The sequence below is a fragment of the Danio rerio genome, chromosome 4 (genome assembly GCF_049306965.1).
Source record: "Danio rerio strain Tuebingen ecotype United States chromosome 4, GRCz12tu, whole genome shotgun sequence".
Classification (NCBI taxonomy): Eukaryota; Metazoa; Chordata; class Actinopteri; order Cypriniformes; family Danionidae; genus Danio; species Danio rerio.
The window spans coordinates 65657841-65681545 of NC_133179.1; the positions used below are offsets into that span (position 1 = coordinate 65657841).

The 23705-nt window shown below is 36.1% G+C and overlaps 1 long non-coding RNA gene and 8 other non-coding genes across 9 annotated transcripts; 7 read left to right on the forward strand and 2 right to left on the reverse strand.

The window, feature by feature from the left end:
- The first annotated feature begins 135 nt into the window (after nt 1–135).
- trnap-agg (transfer RNA proline (anticodon AGG)) lies at nt 136–207 on the forward strand. Its single transcript has one exon. It is a non-coding gene; the product is annotated as a tRNA-Pro (tRNA).
- Nucleotides 208–2080: 1873 nt separating this feature from the next.
- trnap-agg (transfer RNA proline (anticodon AGG)) lies at nt 2081–2152 on the forward strand. The gene has a single exon. It is a non-coding gene; the product is annotated as a tRNA-Pro (tRNA).
- Nucleotides 2153–3004: 852 nt separating this feature from the next.
- On the forward strand, nt 3005–3076 carry trnap-agg (transfer RNA proline (anticodon AGG)). The gene has a single exon. It is a non-coding gene; the product is annotated as a tRNA-Pro (tRNA).
- A 2353-nt stretch (nt 3077–5429) lies between these two features.
- Nucleotides 5430–5501, forward strand: trnap-agg (transfer RNA proline (anticodon AGG)). Its single transcript has one exon. It is a non-coding gene; the product is annotated as a tRNA-Pro (tRNA).
- Nucleotides 5502–5800: 299 nt separating this feature from the next.
- On the forward strand, nt 5801–5872 carry trnap-cgg (transfer RNA proline (anticodon CGG)). Its single transcript has one exon. It is a non-coding gene; the product is annotated as a tRNA-Pro (tRNA).
- A 1323-nt stretch (nt 5873–7195) lies between these two features.
- Nucleotides 7196–7267, forward strand: trnap-cgg (transfer RNA proline (anticodon CGG)). Its single transcript has one exon. It is a non-coding gene; the product is annotated as a tRNA-Pro (tRNA).
- A 3812-nt stretch (nt 7268–11079) lies between these two features.
- Nucleotides 11080–11153, reverse strand: trnat-ugu (transfer RNA threonine (anticodon UGU)). The gene has a single exon. It is a non-coding gene; the product is annotated as a tRNA-Thr (tRNA).
- Nucleotides 11154–12588: 1435 nt separating this feature from the next.
- trnat-ugu (transfer RNA threonine (anticodon UGU)) lies at nt 12589–12662 on the forward strand. Its single transcript has one exon. It is a non-coding gene; the product is annotated as a tRNA-Thr (tRNA).
- Nucleotides 12663–14629: 1967 nt separating this feature from the next.
- Nucleotides 14630–17507, reverse strand: LOC141381919 (uncharacterized). Its single transcript, XR_012402825.1, has 4 exons — nt 17327–17507; nt 17090–17253; nt 16912–17009; nt 14630–14941 (listed from the first exon to the last, which is right to left on the reverse strand). It is a non-coding gene; the product is annotated as an uncharacterized lncRNA (long non-coding RNA).
- Nucleotides 17508–23705: the final 6198 nt, after the last annotated feature.

Sequence of the window (23705 nt, forward strand, 5' to 3'; positions counted from 1 at the left end):
ATTTTCAAAGCCTGGACGAACCATTGCAGAAGTCCCGGGTCCAAATGAAGCAAAAGCCCTTCTTCAATGTTTGTAAGATAAGGATTTCTGACCATCTGTTGCTTCTGATGTCTTGTGAAATCCTCAAGCTTTTGTGGCTCGTTGGTCTAGGGGTATGATTCTCGCTTAGGGTGCGAGAGGTCCCTGGTTCAAATCCCGGACGAGCCCTTGCAATTGTTCTGTTGTTTTACAGGGCTTTATGGCTTTCATAAAAAACGTTTTTCGAAGAATTCCAGTTTGTCAGCAGATAGTGTCGGCACATAAAACATTTCTATGCTTAGTGGCTTGGTTGTCTAGGAGTATGCTTCTCGTTCATGCCGTGAGAAATCCCAGATTCAAATTTCGGTTGAGCCCTTACAGTTGTCTGCTGTTTTGTAAGGGCGTTGTGGCTTACACAGAAGCCTTTTTTCTGAGAATGCCGGTTCGTCAGCAGATAGTGTTGCCATATAAAGTTACTGTTTTGCAGTGGCTCATTGGTCTAGGGGTATGATTCTCGCTTCGGGTGTGAGAGGTCCCGGGTTCAAATCCCTGACGAGCACTTGCAGGTGTCATGTGTTTTACAGGGCACTATGTCTTTCATTAAAATGTCTTTTGAAGAATTCCAGTTTGTCAGCAGATAGTGTCGCCACTTAAAACATTCCTTTGCATAGTGGCCTGCTGGTCTAGGCGTATGATTTTCGTTTATGCAATGAGAAATCCCAGATTCAAATTTCGGTTGAGCCCTTACAGTTGTCTGCTGTTTTGTAAGGTCGTTGTGGCTTACACAGAGGCCTTTTTTCTGAGAATGCCAGTTTGTCAGCAGATAGTGTTGCCATATAAAGTTGCTGTTTTGCAGTGGCTCGGTGGTCTAGGGGTATGACTCTCACTAAGGGTGCCCTTGATTCGTTAGAGAAAGATTTCTGACTATCTGACGCCTTGTGAAATTCTCTCAATTAAGTGGCTCATTGGTCTATGGGTATGATTCTCGCTTCGGTTGCGAGAGGACCTGTGTTTAATACCCGGATGAGCCCTTGCAGGTGTCCTGTGTTTTACAGGGCATTATGTCTTTCGTAAAAACGTCTTTCAAAGAATTCCAATTTGTCAGCAGATAGTGTCGCCACATAAAATATTTCTTGAATAGTGGCTTGCTGGTCTAGGAGTATGATTCTCCTTCATGCCATGAGAAATCCTAGGTTCAAATTTCAGTTGAACCCTTACAGTTGTCTTTTGTATGGGCGTTGTGGCTTACACAGAGGCCTTTTTTCTGAGAATGCCGGTTTGTCAGCAGATAGTGTTGCCATGTAAAGTGGCTGTTTTGCAGTTGCTCGTTGGTCTACGGGCTTGATTCTCGCATAAGGTGCGAGAGGTCCCGTTTTCAAAGCCTGGACGAACCATTGCAGAAGTCCCGGGTCCAAATGAAGCAAAAGCCCTGCTTCAATGTTTGTAAGATAAGGATTTCTGACCATCTGTTGCTTCTGATGTCTTGTGAAATATTCAAGTTTTTGTGGCTCGTTGGTCTAGGGGTATGATTCTCGCTTAGGGTGCGAGAGGTCCCGGGTTCAGATCTCGGACGAACCCTTGTAATTATTCTGTTGTTTTACAGGGCATTATGGCTTTCATAAAAAAACGTTTTTCGAAGAATTCCAGTTTGTCAGCAGATAGTGTCGGCACATAAAACATTCCTTTCCATAGTGGTTTGGTTGTCTAGAAGTATGCTTTTCGTTCATGCCGTGAGAAATCCCAGATTCACATTTCGGTTGAGCCCTTACAGTTGTCTTTTGTTTTGTAAGGGCGTTGTGGCTTACACAGAGGTCTTTTTTCTGAGAATGCCGGTTTGTCAGCAGATAGTGTTGCCATGTAAAGTGGCTGTTTTGCAGTTGCTCGTTGGTCTATGGGCTTGATTCTCGCATAAGGTGTGAGAGGACCCGTTTTCAAAGCCTGGACGAACCATTGCAGAAGTCCCGGGTCCAAATCAAGCAAAAGCCCTGCTTCAATGTTTGTAAGATAAGGATTTCTGACTATCTGATGCTTCTGATGTCTTGTGAAATAGTCAAGCTTTTGTGGCTCGTTGGTCTAGGGGTATGATTCTCGCTTAGGGTGCGAGAGGTCCCGGGTTCAAATCCCGGACGAGCCCTTGCATTAATTCTGTTGTTTTACAGGGCTTTATGGCTTTCATAAAAAACGTTTTTCGAAGAATTCCAGGTTGTCAGCAGATAGTGTCGGCACATAAAGCATTTCTTTGCTTAGTGGCTTGGTTGTCTAGGAGTATGCTTCTCGTTCATGCCGTGAGAAATCCCAGATTTAAATTTCGGTTGAGCCCTTACAGTTGTCTGCTGTTTTGTAAGGGCGTTGTGGCTTACACAGAAGCCTTTTTTCTGAGAATGCCAGTTCGTCAGCAGATAGTGTTGCCATATAAAGTTACTGTTTTGCAGTGGCTAGTTGGTCTAGGGGTATGATTCTCGCTTCGGGTGTGAGATGTCCCGGGTTCAAATCCCGGACGAGCCCTTGCAGGTGTCATGTGTTTTACAGGGCACTATGTCTTTCATTAAAATGTCTTTCGAAGAGTTCCAGTTTGTCAGCAGATAGTGTCGCCACATAAAACATTCCTTTGCATAGTGGCTTGCTGGTCTAGGCGTATGATTTTCGTTCATGCAATGAGAAATCCCAGATTCAAATTTCGGTTGAGCCCTTACAGTTGTCTGCTGTTTTGTAAGGTCGTTGTGGCTTACACAGAGGCCTTTTTTCTGAGAATGCCGGTTTGTCAGCAGATAGTGTTGCCATGTAAAGTGGCTGTTTTGCAGGTGCTCGTTGGTCTACGGGCTTGATTCTCGCATAAGGTGCGAGAGGTCCCATTTTCAAAGCCTGGACGAACCATTGCAGAAGTCCCGGGTCCAAATGAAGAAAAAGCCCTTCTTCAATGTTTGTAAGATAAGGATTTCTGACCATCTGTTGCTTCTGATGTCTTGTGAAATCCTCAAGCTTTTGTGGCTCGTTGGTCTAGGGGTATGATTCTCGCTTAGGGTGCGAGAGGTCCCGGGTTCAAATCCCGGACGAGCCCTTGCAATTGTTCTGTTGTTTTACAGGGCTTTATGGCTTTCATAAAAACCTTTTTTCGAAGAATTCCAGTTTGTCAGCAGATAGTGTCGGCACATAAAACATTTCTATGCTTAGTGGCTTGGTTGTCTAGGAGTATGCTTCTCGTTCATGCCGTGAGAAATCCCAGATTCAAATTTCGGTTGAGCCCTTACAGTTGTCTACTGTTTTGTAAGGGCGTTGTGGCTTACACAGAAGCCTTTTTTCTGAGAATGCCGGTTCGTCAGCAGATAGTGTTGCCATATAAAGTTACTGTTTTGCAGTGGCTCATTGGTCTAGGGGTATGATTCTCGCTTCGGGTGTGAGAGGTCCCGGGTTCAAATCCCTGACGAGCACTTGCAGGTGTCATGTGTTTTACAGGGCACTATGTCTTTCATTAAAATGTCTTTTGAAGAATTCCAGTTTGTCAGCAGATAGTGTCGCCACTTAAAACATTCCTTTGCATAGTGGCCTGCTGGTCTAGGCGTATGATTTTCGTTTATGCAATGAGAAATCCCAGATTCAAATTTCGGTTGAGCCCTTACAGTTGTCTGCTGTTTTGTAAGGTCGTTGTGGCTTACACAGAGGCCTTTTTTCTGAGAATGCCAGTTTGTCAGCAGATAGTGTTGCCATATAAAGTTGCTGTTTTGCAGTGGCTCGGTGGTCTAGGGGTATGACTCTCACTAAGGGTGCCCTTGATTCGTTAGAGAAAGATTTCTGACTATCTGACGCCTTGTGAAATTCTCTCAATTAAGTGGCTCATTGGTCTATGGGTATAATTCTCGCTTCGGTTGCGAGAGGACCTGTGTTTAATACCCGGATGAGCCCTTGCAGGTGTACTGTGTTTTACAGGGCATTATGTCTTTCGTAAAAACGTCTTTCAAAGAATTCCAATTTGTCAGCAGATAGTGTCGCCACATAAAATATTTCTTGAATAGTGGCTTGCTGGTCTAGGAGTATGATTCTCCTTCATGCCATGAGAAATCCTAGGTTCAAATTTCAGTTGAACCCTTACAGTTGTCTTTTGTATGGGCGTTGTGGCTTACACAGAGGCCTTTTTTCTGAGAATGCCGGTTTGTCAGCAGATAGTGTTGCCATGTAAAGTGGCTGTTTTGCAGTTGCTCGTTGGTCTACGGGCTTGATTCTCGCATAAGGTGCGAGAGGTCCCGTTTTCAAAGCCTGGACGAACCATTGCAGAAGTCCCGGGTCCAAATGAAGCAAAAGCCCTGCTTCAATGTTTGTAAGATAAGGATTTCTGACCATCTGTTGCTTCTGATGTCTTGTGAAATATTCAAGTTTTTGTGGCTCGTTGGTCTAGGGGTATGATTCTCGCTTAGGGTGCGAGAGGTCCCGGGTTCAAATCTCGGACGAACCCTTGCAATTATTCTGTTGTTTTACAGGGCATTATGGCTTTCATAAAAAAACGTTTTTCGAAGAATTCCAGTTTGTCAGCAGATAGTGTCGGCACATAAAACATTCCTTTCCATAGTGGTTTGGTTGTCTAGAAGTATGCTTTTCGTTCATGCCGTGAGAAATCCCAGATTCACATTTCGGTTGAGCCCTTACAGTTGTCTGCTGTTTTGTAAGGGCGTTGTGGCTTACACAGAGGCCTTTTTTCTGAGAATGCCAGTTCGTCAGCAGATAGTGTTGCCATATAAAGTTACTGTTTTGCAGTGGCTCGTTGGTCAAGGGGTATGATTCTTGCTTAGGGTGCCCTTGATTCGTTAGAGAAAGTTTTCTGACTATCTGATACTTCTGAGGCCATGTGAAATGCTCTCAATTTAGTGGCTCGTTGGTCTAGGGGTATCATTCTTGCTTCGGGTGTGAGAGGTCCTGGGTTCAAATCCCAGACGAGCCCTTGCAGGTGTCATGTGTTTTACAGGGCACTATGTCTTTCATTAAAATGTCTTTCGAAGAATTCCAGTTTGTCAGCAGATAGTGTCGCCACATAAAACATTCCTTTGCATAGTGGCTTGCTGGTCTAGGCGTATGATTTTCGTTCATGCAATGAGAAATCCCAGATTCAAATTTCGGTTGAGCCCTTACAGTTGTCTGCTGTTTTGTAAGGTCGTTGTGGCTTACACAGAGGTCTTTTTTCTGAGAATGCCAGTTTGTCAGCAGATAGTGTTGCCATGTAAAGTGGCTGTTTTGCAGTTGCTTGTTGGTCTACGGGCTTGATTCTTGCATAAGGTGTGAGAGGACCCGTTTTCAAAGCCTGGACGAACCATTGCAGAAGTCCCGGGTCCAAATGAAGCAAAAGCCCTGCTTCAATGTTTGTAAGATAAGGATTTCTGACTATCTGATGCTTCTGATGTCTTGTGAAATCCTCAAGCTTTTGTGGCTCGTTGGTCTAGGGGTATGATTCTCGCTTAGGGTGCGAGAGGTCCCGGGTTCAAATCCCGGACGAGCCCTTGCATTAATTCTGTTGTTTTACAGGGCTTTATGGCTTTCATAAAAAACGTTTTTCGAAGAATTCCAGGTTGTCAGCAGATAGTGTCGGCATATAAAACATTTCTTTGCTTAGTGGCTTGGTTGTCTAGGAGTATGCTTCTCGTTCATGCCGTGAGAAATCCCAGATTCAAATTTCGGTTGAGCCCTTACAGTTGTCTGCTGTTTTGTAAGGGCGTTGTGGCTTACACAGAAGCCTTTTTTCTGAGAATGCCAGTTCGTCAGCAGATAGTGTTGCCATATAAAGTTACTGTTTTGCAGTGGCTCGTTGGTCTAGGGGTATGATTCTCGCTTCGGGTGTGAGATGTCCCGGGTTCAAATCCCGGACGAGCCCTTGCAGATGTCATGTGTTTAACAGGGCACTATGTCTTTCATTAAAATGTCTTTCGAAGAGTTCCAGTTTGTCAGCAGATAGTGTCGCCACATAAAACATTCCTTTGCATAGTGGCTTGCTGGTCTAGGCGTATGATTTTCGTTCATGCAATGAGAAATCCCAGATTCAAATTTCGGTTGAGCCCTTACAGTTGTCTGCTCTTTTGTAAGGTCGTTGTGGCTTACACAGAGGCCTTTTTTCTGAGAATGCCAGTTTGTCAGCAGATAGTGTTGCCATATAAAGTTGCTGTTTTGCAGTGGCTCGGTGGTCTAGGGGTATGACTCTCACTAAGGGTGCCCTTGATTCGTTAGAGAAAGATTTCTGACTATCTGACGCCTTGTGAAATTCTCTCAATTAAGTGGCTCATTGGTCTATGGGTATGATTCTTGCATAGGTTGCGAGAGGACCCGGGTTCAATACCCGGATGAGCCCTTACAGGTGTACTGTGTTTTACAGGGCATTATGTCTTTCGTAAAAACGTCTTTCAAAGAATTCCAATTTGTCAGCAGATAGTGTCGCCACATAAAATATTTCTTGAATAGTGGCTTGTTGGTCTAGGAGTATGATTCTCCTTCATGCCATGAGAAATCCTAGGTTCAAATTTCAGTTGAACCCTTACAGTTGTCTTTTGTTTTGTAAGGGCGTTGTGGCTTACACAGAGGTCTTTTTTCTGAGAATGCCGGTTTGTCAGCAGATAGTGTTGCCATGTAAAGTGGCTGTTTTGCAGTTGCTCGTTGGTCTATGGGCTTGATTCTCGCATAAGGTGCGAGAGGTCCCGTTTTCAAAGCCTGGACGAACCATTGCAGAAGTCCCGGGTCCAAATGAAGCAAAAGCCCTGCTTCAATGTTTGTAAGATAAGGATTTCTGACCATCTGTTGCTTCTGATGTCTTGTGAAATGTTCAAGTTTTTGTGGCTCGTTGGTCTAGGGGTATGATTCTCGCTTAGGGTGCAAGAGGTCCCGGGTTCAAATACCGGACGAGCCCTTGCAGTTATTCTGTTGTTTTACAGGGCAATATGGCTTTCATAAAAAAACGTTTTTCGAAGAATTCCAGTTTGTCAGCAGATAGTGTCGGCACATAAAACATTCCTTTCCATAGTGGTTTTGTTGTCTAGAAGTATGCTTTTCGTTCATGCCGTGAGAAATCCCAGATTCACATTTCGGTTGAGCCCTTACAGTTGTCTGCTGTTTTGTAAGGGCGTTGTGGCTTACACAGAGGCCTTTTTTCTGAGAATGCCAGTTTGTCAGCAGATAGTGTTGCCATATAAAGTTACTGTTTTGCAGTGGCTCGTTGGTCTAGGGGTATGATTCTCGCTTCGGGTGTGAGATGTCCCGGGTTCAAATCCCGGACGAGCCCTTGCAGATGTCATGTGTTTAACAGGGCACTATGTCTTTCATTAAAATGTCTTTCGAAGAGTTCCAGTTTGTCAGCAGATAGTGTCGCCACATAAAACATTCCTTTGCATAGTGGCTTGCTGGTCTAGGCGTATGATTTTCGTTCATGCAATGAGAAATCCCAGATTCAAATTTCGGTTGAGCCCTTACAGTTGTCTGCTCTTTTGTAAGGTCGTTGTGGCTTACACAGAGGCCTTTTTTCTGAGAATGCCAGTTTGTCAGCAGATAGTGTTGCCATATAAAGTTGCTGTTTTGCAGTGGCTCGGTGGTCTAGGGGTATGACTCTCACTAAGGGTGCCCTTGATTCGTTAGAGAAAGATTTCTGACTATCTGACGCCTTGTGAAATTCTCTCAATTAAGTGGCTCATTGGTCTATGGGTATGATTCTTGCATAGGTTGCGAGAGGACCCGGGTTCAATACCCGGATGAGCCCTTACAGGTGTACTGTGTTTTACAGGGCATTATGTCTTTCGTAAAAACGTCTTTCAAAGAATTCCAATTTGTCAGCAGATAGTGTCGCCACATAAAATATTTCTTGAATAGTGGCTTGTTGGTCTAGGAGTATGATTCTCCTTCATGCCATGAGAAATCCTAGGTTCAAATTTCAGTTGAACCCTTACAGTTGTCTTTTGTTTTGTAAGGGCGTTGTGGCTTACACAGAGGTCTTTTTTCTGAGAATGCCGGTTTGTCAGCAGATAGTGTTGCCATGTAAAGTGGCTGTTTTGCAGTTGCTCGTTGGTCTATGGGCTTGATTCTCGCATAAGGTGCGAGAGGTCCCGTTTTCAAAGCCTGGACGAACCATTGCAGAAGTCCCGGGTCCAAATGAAGCAAAAGCCCTGCTTCAATGTTTGTAAGATAAGGATTTCTGACCATCTGTTGCTTCTGATGTCTTGTGAAATGTTCAAGTTTTTGTGGCTCGTTGGTCTAGGGGTATGATTCTCGCTTAGGGTGCAAGAGGTCCCGGGTTCAAATACCGGACGAGCCCTTGCAGTTATTCTGTTGTTTTACAGGGCAATATGGCTTTCATAAAAAAACGTTTTTCGAAGAATTCCAGTTTGTCAGCAGATAGTGTCGGCACATAAAACATTCCTTTCCATAGTGGTTTTGTTGTCTAGAAGTATGCTTTTCGTTCATGCCGTGAGAAATCCCAGATTCACATTTCGGTTGAGCCCTTACAGTTGTCTGCTGTTTTGTAAGGGCGTTGTGGCTTACACAGAGGCCTTTTTTCTGAGAATGCCAGTTTGTCAGCAGATAGTGTTGCCATATAAAGTTACTGTTTTGCAGTGGCTCGTTGGTCAAGGGGTATGATTCTCGCTTAGGGTGCCCTTGATTCGTTAAAGAAAGTTTTCTGAATATCTGATACTTCTGAGGCCATGTGAAATTCTCTCAATTTAGTGGCTCGTTGGTCTAGGGATATGATTCTCGCTTCGGGTGTGAGAAGTCCCGGGTTCAAATCCCGGACGAGTCCTTGCAGGTGTCATGTGGTTTACAGGGCACTATGTCTTTCACTAAAATGTCTTTCGAAGAATATCAGTTTGTCAGCAGATAGTGTCGCCACATAAAACATTCCTTTGCATAGTGGCTTGCTGGTCTAGGCATATGATTTTCGTTCATGCAATGAGAAATCCCAGATTCAATTTTCGGTTGAGCCCTTACAGTTGTCTGCTGTTTTGTAAGGTCGTTGTGGCTTACACAGAGGCCTTTTTTCTGAGAATGCCAGTTTGTCAGCAGATAGTGTTGCCATATAAAGTTGCTGTTTTGCAGTGGCTCGGTGGTCTAGGGGTATGACTCTCACTTAGGGTGCCCTTGATTCGTTAGAGAAAGATTTCTGACTATCTGACGCCTTGTGAAATTGTCTCGATTTAGTGGCTCATTGGTCTATGGGTATGATTCTTGCTTCGGTTGCGAGAGGACCCGGGTTCAATTCCTGGATGAGCACTTGCAGGTGTACTGTGTTTTACAGGGCTTTATGTCTTTCGTAAAAACGTCTTTCAAAGAATTCCAATTTGTCAGCAGATAGTGTCGCCACATAAAATATTTCTTGCATAGTGGCTTGCTGGTCTAGGAGTATGATTATCGTTCATGCCATGAAAAATCCTAGGTTCAAATTTCAGTTGAACCCTTACAGTTGTCTTTTGTTTGTAAGGGTGTGTGGCTTACACAGAGGCCTTTTTTCTGAGAATGCCGGTTTGTCAGCAGATAGTGTTGCTATGTAAAGTGGCTGTTTTGCAGTTGCTCGTTGGTCTACGGGCTTGATTCTCGCATAAGGTCCCGTTTTCAAATCCTGGACGAACCATTGCAGAAGTCCCGGGTTCAAAAGAAGCAAAAGCCCTGCTTCAATGTTTGTTAGATAAGGATTTCTGACCATCTGTTGCTTCTGATGTCTTGTGAAATATGCAAGTTTTTGTGGCTTGTTGGTCTAGGGGTATGATTCTCGCTTTGGGTACGATAGGCCCTGGGTTCAAATCCCGGACGAGTCCTTGCAGTTTCTCTGTTGTTTTACAGGGCATTATGGCTTTTATAAAAAACGTTTTTCGAAGAATTCCAGTTTGTCAGCAGATAGTGTCGGCACATAAAACATTCCTTTGCATAGTGGCATGGTTGTCTAGGAGTATGATTCTCGTTCATGCCATGATAAATCCCAGATTCAAATTTCGGTTGAGCCCTTACAGTTGTCTGCTGTTTTGTAAGGGCGTTGTGGCTTACACAGAGGCCTATTTTCTGAGAATGCCAGTTCGTCAGCAGATAGTGTTGCCCTGTAAAGTTGCTGTCTGAGTGAACTATGCTTTTAAGCCAGGGGTCACCAAACCTGTTCCCGGAGGTCTTAAAATGACAACCAAAGAGGTTGTTTCCAGTTTTTTCCAGTTGTTTACACACAATTTCTGAAAGCATGTTTCATATTGTCAGAACTCTACACACAAATCACAAAACACACACACATTGGGCAAAACTCTTCAATTCTTCTGCAAAATGAAACTATAAGTTCAAAACAATGTGATTTCTTCTCAAAATGGTATTTTGTTTTCAAATGACACACACAAGCCATCACATTAACAGACATTCATAAGATAAGTTAAACACTAATGTGCTTAATGTAAAACACTATGACGACTTCTCTATTCATCATAATGACTTTCTGTAAGCCTTCTTCTGTTCAGTGTTACACTTACTACAGACAGTACATAGAACTACAGAAGTGCATTGTAAAATTTTTCGAAAATTGTTTTTATACAAAACAAACAAATACCAAATATATTTTACTGTATTTTCCCCACAAAAACAGTGTACAGTGTTCATCCCAACCAACACAAAGTTGCAGAAAATGTGGTCTACATATACCATCAACAGAAGTATTTACTAAATACAGTTACAGTAAAAAAAAAAAAATAATAAAAAAAACAGCTATACTGCATTCTCTTTTCTGTATTGGTGTGGCCAAGCAGTGGGGGAAATGTCACCTTGCATGGCAAATCCAGCCATGAAAAGCATCAACTGCTATAGCTTGGAGAAGGGGTATACGTGTGTTTGGATTTCGGTCATACACTTTTCATCTCCAGGCAGGAAAAAAGTCCTCAATAGGTTTGAGGAATGGAGAATATGGAGGGGGAGATAAACAACTTAAAAACATGGGTGTGCAGTCAACTAGTTGTGAATCAGATGAGCTCTCAAATGTAACTCAATTTGTCGCACTATCCATTATGCCTCAAAGCTATACAGTTTTATAATTAATTTCGTTAATCTCTATAAAAAAAAGCACACGCACCACCTGAACTAAGGCGCTGCTGGGATTTAAGCCCAGGATCTCCTGTTTACAAGACAGGCATTTTGACCAGCTAAGCCACAGCGCCACAAAAATTAATTGTAAGAGACATTTGCCCGATAACAAAAATAGAAGAAGAAAAAAATACACAACAAAAACCAGCATGTCAGGATGCAGAAAATGCTGACAAGACGGACGTGGTCTTTTAGAGTCTGGATGATCATATCTCAAACTTGACCGGTAACCTGGCCTCTGTTCAAGATCAAAGCAAAAAATGCATTATTTTATTTTTTATTTAATCTACCCTTAATCATGTGTTAAGTGTTTTTTGGAATATCCAGTTTCATTACATCCAAACCCTCTGTCTGCTCGGAAAATGGAAATCATTTCATCTAAGACAATGAATAGTGCATTGGACTTCTTGGCTGTGAACTGAGTCATTTAAAGGTTTTGAATTCAAGTCTCACCAGCGTTGCAAGCTTTGCCCTTTTTCTTCACTGACTTAGGAGTGGTGCGTTTCCAACATTTTTGGCATCTGTCCATCCTGTTCTGCTTTTTAATTTCATTGCGCAGTGCAGGCTCAGATACTAGGGGTACTCTACAATGAAGCCGATGACTTAATTGAGCTGTTTTAAATAAGGGAGATTAGAAAACGGTGCAGGGCCAAGTAAGCTTAAGGAATGACTCAAAGGCAACCTGTGGTTTTGGGCAAAAGTGTCTACCACCTATTGTTGAGATCACGCCTTTTGGAATTGTCGTACAAGAGCCTCTTTATGCATGTGCAAAGTAACTAAGTAGAAAGCATAGTAAATTTTGCTTTTCCCCCACTGTCTTAGATGAAACTGCGTTTGGAAGTATCGTATCCAGAGGTTTTTTCTTTTAGTGTTAAGACTAAGTTGGCCAGAGCACCTGTCTTGGGAACAGCAGGTCCTAGGTTCAAATCCAAATTGCACCTTTCCCTCAGATTTCCATTTTCCGAGCTGAATCTGGGTTTGGATGTAATGAAACTGGAGATTCCAAAAAACACTTGACACTTGATTAAGGGTAGATTAAATAAATATAAATCAATGCATTTTTTGCTTTGATCTTGAACGGAGGCCAGGTTACTGGTCAGGTTTGAGACATGATCATCCAGACTCTAAAAGACCATGTCCATCTTGTCGGCATTTTCTGCATCTTGACATGCTGGTTTTTGTTGTGTATTGGTTTATTCTTCTTCGATTTTTGTTATCGGACAAATGTCTCTTACGGTCATTCATTGTGGTGCTGTGGCTTAGCTGGTCGACGTGCCTCTCTTGTAACCAGGAGATCCTGGGCTTGATTGATCCTGGGCTAAATTGATCCAGGTGGTGAATGCGCTTGTTTTATAGAGCTTACCGGAATGCATAATAAAATTGTATAGCTTTGAGGCGTAATGAATAGTGCGACAAATAGAGTTAAACAACCTCTTTGATTGCCATTTTAGACTTGCTGTCTTTTTTTAGTCTCTGTGTGCAAAACCGTCTAGCCTTTTTTTCAGCTTTGGTGCTGTGGCTTAGTTGGTCAAAGCGCCTGTCTTGTAAACAGGAGATCCTGGGTTCAACTCCCAGCAGTGCCTAATGTACATGTGGCAGGGTTGCTTTTTCCTAAGAGTTACGAGTGTTTACGCAGCGGGATGTTTAGCAGTCGGTTTCTAAACAAAACTCAAATCCTTAAGATCGCTACTCGTTCAAGAGGACTTCGGACGATGGCTTTATATAGCATAATGTGGTAATGCTTAACCAATTGGACTTTAATATTTCAAGTCCAGACATTCACACATGCAGCGCTACCATTGTTAGTTTTTTTCTTTTCTTTTTTCGATTAAACAATTAGCCCTTGTCAACGTCGTTTGACCCTGTGGCTTAGTTGGTCAAAACGCCTGTCTAGTAAACAGGAGATCCTGAGTTCAAATCCCAGCAGTACTTTGTCTGCAGTTGGCTGTTCTTTCATGGGCCAGAGAGTCCCAAAAAGTGCTTTTTGGTGTAGGCTCTGTGGTGCAATGGATAGCCCATTGGACTTCTAGGTTGTGAGCTGAGCCATTCAAAGGTTGTAGGTTCGAGTCCCACAAGAGTTGCAAGCTTTGCCCTTTTTCTTCACTGACTTAAGGTGTGGTGCGTTTCCAACATTTCAGGCATCTGTCCATCCCATTTTGCTTCTTTCTTTCATTGCGCAGTGCAGGCTCAGATACTAGGGGTACTCTACAATGAAGCCGATGACTTAATTGAGCTGTTTTAAATAAGGAAGATTATAAAACGGTGCAAGACCGAGTGGACTTAAGGAATGACTCGAAGGCAACCTGTGGTTTAGGGCAAAAGTGACTGCCACCTATTGTTAAGATCACACCTTTTGGATTTGTCGTACAAGAGCCTCTTTATGCATGTGCAAAGTAACTGAGTAGAAAGCATAGTAAATTTTGCTTCCCCCCACTGTCTTACATGAAACTGCGTTTGGAAGTATCGTATCCACAGTTTTTTTCTTTTAGTGTTAAGACTAACGGCTGTTTCACACCGCAAGCGCCAACAGCGCGTGTTTTTTCGGCGTCCATGTTAACAGATTAGAGCTTTCATATCGCACGCAGCAGCAGCGCGTCAGCGCGAGGCGTGAGCGTCGCTGAAGCAGCAGTGCAGCGATAGTTTTGGCGCCGGGTCTATTTTTGACGCGCTGCTCACGCTCAATTAAAGTGACAGTGCATTAATAATGACCAAAACACAATGAATGACAGTAAAAAGTAGCAATTGTACCCAATAAATGCCTTAATAATGTCAACTGATTTATATATAGTAAATTGTAACCCAGGTTACTAGTGGGTAGTACACAGCAATAGAGCAAATAGAAATACCCTTATAAATATGAAAAAAAAAACATTGGCAGAATACTCGATTAAATAATATATATTAAAATTATTTATTTATATAAATAAATCATAATAGAGTATTAAACAGCATTCAAAGGAATAGTGCTTTAGAATAACATCATCGTGCCTTACACTATAGCAGATCAGATTTACAAACAATAACAAATCTCTCTTGTCTGTTAGCTTGTGTTTACCGTTGCTATGGTGATTCAGTGTTTGCAAGGGAATGCAGAGATGTAAGTTTTTAAATTAATAACAGTAGAAAACTATTAGATATATATATCTTTTAATGTTTTAAATGTGTATTAACTGTGAAAACTGACCATTAATAAGATGCTGAAATGATTTCTATCATATACCTTTAATGAAGGATTGAGAGAAAAAAAACAAGATTTGTATCTGTGAGTGAAATCTGCACACGAGTGCCACCTGGAGTTTTCCTGGTTTTTCGTTTTGATTTTGAATGATTTTCTTGATGAGTTCGTTTTTTTTTTTTTTTTTTTATTGTTTTCATTATAACATGATTTAAACTAGTGTCAAAAATGTGTTTTATCAATTAACAATTTGTTAGGTCTAGTGAAAACACAAGTGATTGTGTAAAGTTTAAGTGAGATAGTTTAAGTAAAATGCTGTCATTTGTAAAAAGAAAATGCCAAATAGGAGAAAGAAATAGGAAAAACACAGAAATTCAGCAGAGAGAAGTATATACATGGTTATTTATTGTTGCTGTTTATTTACAAATATGTTAAGCTGAGATAATGCATACACTGTAAAATGCTAATGTTTTTTTTCCCCTTTGTTTGTTTGCTTGTGCATCTTCTGGTTTTTCATCGGTGAGATGTTCTATTGAAGTCAGTTGCTGAATGTGATCTGCTCTGGATTCTAATTAATTGAAGTGTGAACTCTTTTCTGGATTTGGATTGTCTCAACTTCCATCGGTGCGTGTCTAATTGTGGAGTTGGACTGGCGAGCCTCCCGTTAAGTGGATTCTTTGGATACACCTGTTGGAAAGATACAAAGTGAAACCTATTCAGAGTCATGGTAGGAGTGTAAATTTACAACACACTCACAAGTGCAATATCCTGGATCTCTGGAACTGAATTTGCAACCTAGTTGTTTTGCAAAAGAATCTTTTTGAGTGTTCATCACCTGTACTGGACTTTTGGGACATTTTGAAATGTTTTAAGTGAATGTTTTATTTTCATTTTTATTTTATTTGTACAGTTTCATTGGAGTGTTCATTTGTTGCATTTTTTGAAGCTTTATAGAGAGAAGTTAATTGGTTTAAGAAGGGAAACCTTGATTATATATTGAATAATAAAACAATTTTAATATTGTACTATTAAGAGGGTTTTGGACGATGGCATTATATAGCATGGTAAGGTGATGCGTAACCAATTGGATTTTAAAATTTTTAAGTCTAGACATTCAAACATGCAGTTAGTCATTAGTTGGTCAAAACACCTGTCTAGTAAACAGAAGATCCTATGTATGAATCCCAGCAGTACCTTATCTGCAGTGAGCTGTGCTTTTATGGGCCAGAGAGTACCAAAAATTGCTTTCTGTGCATCAGTGCTAGAGGCAGGAGCTCTGTGGTGCAATGGATAGTGCATTGGACTTCTAGGCTGTGAGCTGAGGCCAGTGCGAGCCAGGACGAGCCGGGGCAATTGCCCAGGAGGTTAAGCAGTGAGGCCGAAATCATGCTGCGTTTCCACTGTCGGGCTAGTAGCTTGCAGCACGTCACGCAAACCCCGCCCCATAACATCCCCCGAATCAAACGTCACACAACCCGCCCACTTCAGTAGGAATCAGCCAGATAAAGCACACCATCACATCCTCACGAAACCTTTCAAATAAAGACAACTGAAACAAACAATTGACACGTTACTGTACAACATAACATTTTATGTCTATACGCACATGCCTGTGTGTTCTCATTCATCATATTCATGTACTCACCGACCGACTGAATTTGAAACTAATTTTCATGCGAAGCAACACGCCCCTTCAGCTACTCCAGAACGCAGCAGCATGAGTGGTCTTTAATGAATTGAAAAGAGCACATGTCACTCCGCTACTCACCCGTTTGCACTGGCTGCCAGTTGCTGCTCGCATCAAATTCAAAGCTCTGATGTTTGCCTACAAAGCAACCTCTGGCTTTGCTCCCTCTTATCTGCTCTCACTTCTGCAGATTTATATGCCCTCAAGAAACTTGCGTTCTGTGAATAAACGTCGCCTCGTGGTTCCATCCCAAAGAGGGAAGTAATCACTTTCCCGAACTCTCACATTCAATCTGCCCAGTTGGTGGAATGAACTCCCTAACTGCAACAGAACGGCAGAGTCACTTGCTGTCTTCAAGAAACGACTTAAAACTCAACTATTTAGTCTCCACTTCACTTCCTGATCTGCAATTGCCTCTAGCTATACCACTAACTGTACTCAAAAAATAATAATAATAATAATTCTTACATTACTAATGCTTTCCTTCTTAGACTTTACAGCCCTGAAACTTGCCTACAGCACTTATTTATTGTTGCTCTTATAGTTGTGATAATTGCTTCCTTGTCCTCATTTGTTAGTCGCTTTGGATAAAAGCGTCTGCTAAATGACTAAATGTAAATGTAAAACAGCAAGCTGTGTACACACCCTTAAAATGACACATTATAACACATTATAATAAAAAAATCTGGATTGTGTTTTGAACTGAACCTAGACTGGCACACTCAGAAGAACCATAATAATAATGTTAAATCATTAAAAAAGGGGTAAACTATGTGCCCTTTAAGCAATGTGTTTACTTTATTAATTATTCAATAATCATCAAGATTGATAAAAAAGTTCAACACACACAGCAGTGAACGTGTGCACACACACATCAGTGAACATGTATACACACACACACACACATCAGTGAACATGTATACACACACACACACACAGTTGGTACAGTAGGCCTACATACTGTATCTACCTTGGAAGAAGTGATATGGTTCTTAAAGTGTTGTTTTATGTATGGAGCCTGATTGAATTTTATTATAGTGTTTTCGTAAAAACATCTGTCCATAATTCCTGAAAATAGAAAAAATATATATATAAATAAAGAAACTGCAAAGAAACGATTCAATCATATTAAAGAGATTTGAACTAACCTTCTAACACAACTAGCGGTCCAGGTCCCTGACGGAATATGGCTCCCCAGACATGAATTTTTACTGGATACTTTGCTTTCGGGTTCACAACATGGCGGTTTATTAATAGGGTATGTCCTATTAATAAATTTGTAGGACATGTAAGCTCGTATAAAGCAAATAGCCTAAATAAAGAGATGCATGGATTAATGTAAATAAATAAATCTTTTCATTATGGCATTGTTCAAAATGGCTTACCTGGCTTTTCCAGAGGTCCACCTGAGTTGTTTTACTGGTTTTCTAATATTGCAGACTGATGCTTTTAACTGTATTCTAAACAGAAGCTCACTCTGAATCTTTTTAGCAGATCGCTATTGTGGATTGTGCTGCACAGCCAACTTAAAAGGGACTGCATCAAAGGCAACCCAGGTGGCCCATACTAAAAACAACAAGAACAAAAAGTATTTATAAAAAAGTAAGATTTTTTTTTGGCACAGCAGGGTCTTTCTTCAGGGCTCGTTAATCAAGGGGTATGATTCTCGCTTAGGATGCGAGAGGTCCTGGGTTCAATCCCCCGACGAGCCCTACAGCTGTCACAGAAGAAGCAGTGGAACTTTGGCATTTCTACATTAATTGTAGCACCTTTTGCTGTGACTTTAGTTAATGAACATTTAGTGGACTTCTAATTTAAATTAGTTTAACATGTACAATTATACAGACAAAACCGTCTGCTACCCTCAGGCAGATGGTTCCGCAGCATCTGGTTACGCACCAGCCGGCTAAAGGAAAGTTTCTTCCCTCAGACTATCAGGCTGATGAACACTTAACACACAGGCTCTTCCATACCCTCACTGCACACCATCGATATGTAGCATGCACTGACCTTTAGCCAATCCATACTTGAAACAACACTGCCTACAACTATGTGGACACCTATTCATTGTACATATCGCTGTCAATTTCACATTGTCATTTTATTTGTCTGTTATTTGTACTGTCGTTGTATTTGCACTGTCATTGTTTTTGCACTATCTGTATTTTTTACTGTTTGTACAGATAATTTTTCATGTTTTTTGGTGAATTTTTCATGATTTTTGGTGATTTTTCAAGATTTTTTCATGATTTTTCAAGATTTTTTCATCTTTCATGATTTTTCGTGATTTTTCAAGTTTTTTCATTTTTTCATTTTTTATGATTTTTCTTGATTTTTCATGATTTTTTGATTTTTTTATGTTTTTTCAAAATTTTTTTCATTTTTCGTGATTTTTCGTTATTTTTAAAAAAAATTCATTTTTCTAGATTTTTTGTGATTTTCATATTTTACGATTTTTCAAAAAATTTTAATTTTTTGTGATTTTTTTTGATTTTTCAAAAAATTTTAATTTTTTTTGATTTTTCAAAAAAATTTCATTTTTTGTGATTTTTCAAAAAATTTTCATTTTTTGGGATTTTTCAAAAATGTTTCATATTTTGCGATTTTTCAAAAAATTTTAATTTTTTGCGATTTTTCAAAAAATTTTCATATTTTGCAATTTTTAAAAAAATTTTCATTTTTTGCGATTTTTCAAAAATTGTTCATATTTTCCAAATTTTCTAAAATTTTTCAGTTTTTGTGATTTTTCAAAAAATTTTTATATTTTGCGATTTTTTAAAAAAAATTCATTTATTGTGATTTTTAAAAAAAAATTCATATTTTGCGATTTTTCAAAAAAATTTCATTTTTTGCGATTTTTCAAAAATTTTTCATATTTTGTGATTTTTCAAAAATTTTTCAGTTTTTGTGATTTTTCAAAAAAATGTTATATTTTGCGATTTTTCAAAAAAATTTTCATTTTTGTGATTTTTAAAAAAAATTTCATATTTTGCAATTTTTCAAAAATTTTTCATTTTTTGTGATTTTGCGATTTTTCAAAAAAAATTTCATTTTTTGTGATTTTTCAAAAAAATTTAATATTTTGCGATTTTTCAAAAAATGTAAATTTTTTGTGATTTTTAAAAAAAATTTCATTTTTTGTGATTTTTTGCGATTTTTCAAACAATTTTCATTTTTTTGTGATTTTTTGCGATTTTTTAAAATTGTTCATATTTTGCGATTTTTCAAAAATTTCATTTTTTGCGATTTTTCAAAAAATTATATTTTGCGATTTTTCCAAAAATTTTCATGTTTTTGTGATTTTTCAAAAAAGTTTCATGTTTTGCGATTTTTCAAAAAAAATTTATATTTTGCGATTTTTCAAAAAAATTTCATTTTTTGTGATTTTTTTGCGATTTTTCCAAAAATTTTCATATTTTGCGATTTTTCAAAAATTTTTTATATTTTGCGATTTTTCAAAAATTTTTCATGTTTTGCGATTTTTCAAAAAATATTCATGTTTTGCGATTTTTCAAAAAAATTTTCATGTTTTGCGATTTTTCAAAAAAATTTCATATTTTGCGATTTTTCAAAAAATTTAAATTTTTTGTGATTTTTAAAATTTTTTTTCATTTTTTGTGATTTTTTGCGATTTTTCAAACAATTTTCATTTTTTGTGATTTTTTGCGATTTTTCAAAAATTGTTCATATTTTGCGATTTTCCAAAAATTTTCATGTTTTGCGATTTTTCAAAAAATTTTCATTTTTTGTGATTTTTCAAAAAAATTTCATGTTTTGCGATTTTTCAAAAAAAAATCATATTTTGCGGTTTTTCCAAAAATTTTCATTTTTTGTGATTTTTTGCGATTTTTCAAAAAATATTCATGTTTTGCGATTTTTCAAAAAAATTTTCATGTTTTGTGATTTTTCAAAAAATTTTCATTTTTTGTGATTTTTTGCGATTTTTCCAAAAAAATGTCATGTTTTGCGATTTTTCAAAAAAATTCATATTTTGCGATTTTCAAAAAATTTTCATATTTTGCAATTTTTCAAAAAATTTTCATTTTTTGTGATTTTCTGCGATTTTTCAAAAAATTTTCATGTTTTGCGATTTTTCAAAAAATTTTCATATTTTGCGATTTTTCAAAAAAAATTTATATTTTGCGATTTTTCAAAAAATTTTCATGTTTTGCGATTTTTCAAAAAATATTCATGTTTTGCGATTTTTCAAAAAAATTTTATATTTTGCGATTTTTCAAAAAATTTTCATTTTTTGCAATTGTCATATTTTGCAATTTTTCTAAAAATTTTCATTTTTTGTGATTTTTTGCGATTTTTCAAAAAATTTTCATGTTTTGCGATTTTTCAAAAAAAATTCATATTTTGCGATTTTTCAAAAAAATTTTATATTTTGCGATTTTTCAAAAAATGTTCATGTTTTGCGATTTTTCAAAAAATATTCATGTTTTGCGATTTTTCAAAAAAATTTTCATGTTTTGCGATTTTTCAAAAAAATTTCATATTTTGCGATTTTTCAAAAAATTTAAATTTTTTGTGATTTTTAAAAAATTTTTTCATTTTTTGTGATTTTTTGCGATTTTTCAATTTTCATTTTTTGTGATTTTTTGCGATTTTTCAAAAATTGTTCATATTTTGCGATTTTCCAAAAATTTTCATGTTTTGCGATTTTTCAAAAAATTTTCATTATTTGTGATTTTTCAAAAATATTTCATGTTTTGCGATTTTTCAAAAAAAAATCATATTTTGCGGTTTTTCAAAAAATTTTCATTTTTTGTGATTTTTTGCGATTTTTCAAAAAATATTCATGTTTTGCGATTTTTCAAAAAAATTTTCATGTTTTGCGATTTTTCAAAAAATTTTCATTTTTTGTGATTTTTTGCGATTTTTCCAAAAAAATGTCATGTTTTGCGATTTTTCAAAAAAATTCATATTTTGCGATTTTTCAAAAAAATTTCATATTTTGCAATTTTTCAAAAAATTTTCATTTTTTGTGATTTTTTGCGATTTTTCAAAAAATTTTCATGTTTTGCGATTTTTCAAAAAAATTTTATATTTTGCGATTTTTCCAAAAATTTTCATGTTTTGCGATTTTTCAAAAAATGTTCATTTTTTGCGATTTTTCAAAAAATTTTCATATTTTGCGATTTTTCAAAAAAATTTCATATTTTGCGATTTTTCAAAAAATTTTCATATTTTGCGACTTCAAAAAAATTTCATTTTTTGCGATTTTTCAAAAATTGTTCATATTTTGCGATTTTTCTAAAATTTTAACTTTTTTGTGATTTTTCAAAAAATTGTCATATTTTGCAATTTTTCTAAAAATTTTCATTTTTTGTGATTTTTTGCGATTTTTCAAAAAATTTTCATGTTTTGCGATTTTTCAAAAAAAATTCATATTTTGCGATTTTTCAAAAAAATTTTATATTTTGCGATTTTTCAAAAAATGTTCATGTTTTGCGATTTTTCAAAAAATATTCATGTTTTGCGATTTTTCAAAAAAATTTTCATGTTTTGCGATTTTTCAAAAAAATTTCATATTTTGCGATTTTTCAAAAAATTTAAATTTTTTGTGATTTTTAAAAAATTTTTTCATTTTTTGTGATTTTTTGCGATTTTTCAAACAATTTTCATTTTTTGTGATTTTTTGCGATTTTTCAAAAATTGTTCATATTTTGCGATTTTCCAAAAATTTTCATGTTTTGCGATTTTTCAAAAAATTTTCATTATTTGTGATTTTTCAAAAATATTTCATGTTTTGCGATTTTTCAAAAAAAAAATCATATTTTGCGGTTTTTCAAAAAATTTTCATTTTTTGTGATTTTTTGCGATTTTTCAAAAAATATTCATGTTTTGCGATTTTTCAAAAAAATTTTCATGTTTTGCGATTTTTCAAAAAATTTTCATTTTTTGTGATTTTTTGCGATTTTTCCAAAAAAAATGTCATGTTTTGCGATTTTTCAAAAAAATTTATATTTTGCGATTTTTCAAAAAATTTTCATATTTTGCGATTTTTCAAAAAAATTTCATTTTTTAAGATTTTTTAAAAAATTTTCATTTTTTGTGATTTTTTGTGATTTTTCAAAAAATTTTCATGTTTTGCGATTTTTCAAAAATTGTTCATATTTTGCGATTTTTCAAAAAATTTAAATATTTTGTGATTTTTCAAAAAAAATTTATATTTTGCGATTTTTCAAAAAATTTTCATTTTTTGCGATTTTTCAAAAATTGTTCATATTTTGTGATTTTTCAAAAAAATTTTCATGTTTTGCGATTTTTCAAAAAAATTTTATATTTTGCGATTTTTCCAAAAATTTTCATGTTTTGCGATTTTTCAAAAAATGTTCATTTTTTGCGATTTTTCAAAAAATTTTCATATTTTGCGATTTTTCAAAAAAATTTCATATTTTGCGATTTTTCAAAAAATTTTCATATTTTGCGACTTCAAAAAAATTTCATTTTTTGCGATTTTTCAAAAATTGTTCATATTTTGCGATTTTTCTAAAATTTTAACTTTTTTGTGATTTTTCAAAAAATTGTCATATTTTGCAATTTTTCTAAAAATTTTCATTTTTTGTGATTTTTTGCGATTTTTCAAAAAATTTTCATGTTTTGCGATTTTTCAAAAAAAATTCATATTTTGCGATTTTTCAAAAAAATTTTATATTTTGCGATTTTTCAAAAAATGTTCATGTTTTGCGATTTTTCAAAAAATATTCATGTTTTGCGATTTTTCAAAAAAATTTATATTTTGCGATTTTTCAAAAAATGTTCATGTTTTGCGATTTTTCAAAATTTCATATTTTGAGATTTTTCAAAAAATTTTCATATTTTGCGATTTTTCAAAAAATTATCATATTTTGCGATTTTTCAAAAAATTTTCATATTTTGCGTTTTTTCAAAAAATTTTCATATTTTGCGATTTTTAAAAAAAATGTCATTTTTTGCGATTTTTCAAAAAATGTTCATATTTTGCGATTTTTCAAAATTTTTTAATTTTTTGTGATTTTTCAAAAAATTGTCATATTTTGCAATTTTTCTAAAAATTTTCCTTTTTTGTGATTTTTTGCGATTTTTCAAAAAATCTTTATATTTTGCGATTTTTCAAAAAATTTTCATGTTTTGTGATTTTTCAAAAAATTGTCATATTTTGCAATTTTTCTAAAAATTTTCCTTTTTTGTGATTTTTTGCGATTTTTCAAAAAATCTTTATATTTTGCGATTTTTCAAAAAATGTTCATGTTTTGCGATTTTTCAAAAAATATTCATGTTTTGCGATTTTTCAAAAAAATTTATATTTTGCGATTTTTCAAAAAATGTTCATGTTTTGCGATTTTTCAAAATTTCATATTTTGAGATTTTTCAAAAAATTTTCATATTTTGCGATTTTTCAAAAAATTATCATATTTTGCGATTTTTCAAAAAATTTTCATATTTTGCGTTTTTTCAAAAAATTTTCATATTTTGCGATTTTTAAAAAAAATGTCATTTTTTGCGATTTTTCAAAAAATGTTCATATTTTGCGATTTTTCAAAATTTTTTAATTTTTTGTGATTTTTCAAAAAATTGTCATATTTTGCAATTTTTCTAAAAATTTTCCTTTTTTGTGATTTTTTGCGATTTTTCAAAAAATCTTTATATTTTGCGATTTTTCAAAAAATTTTCATGTTTTGCGATTTTTCAAAAAATATTCATGTTTTGCGATTTTTCAAAAAAATTTATATTTTGCGATTTTTCCAAATATTTTCATGTTTTGCGATTTTTCAA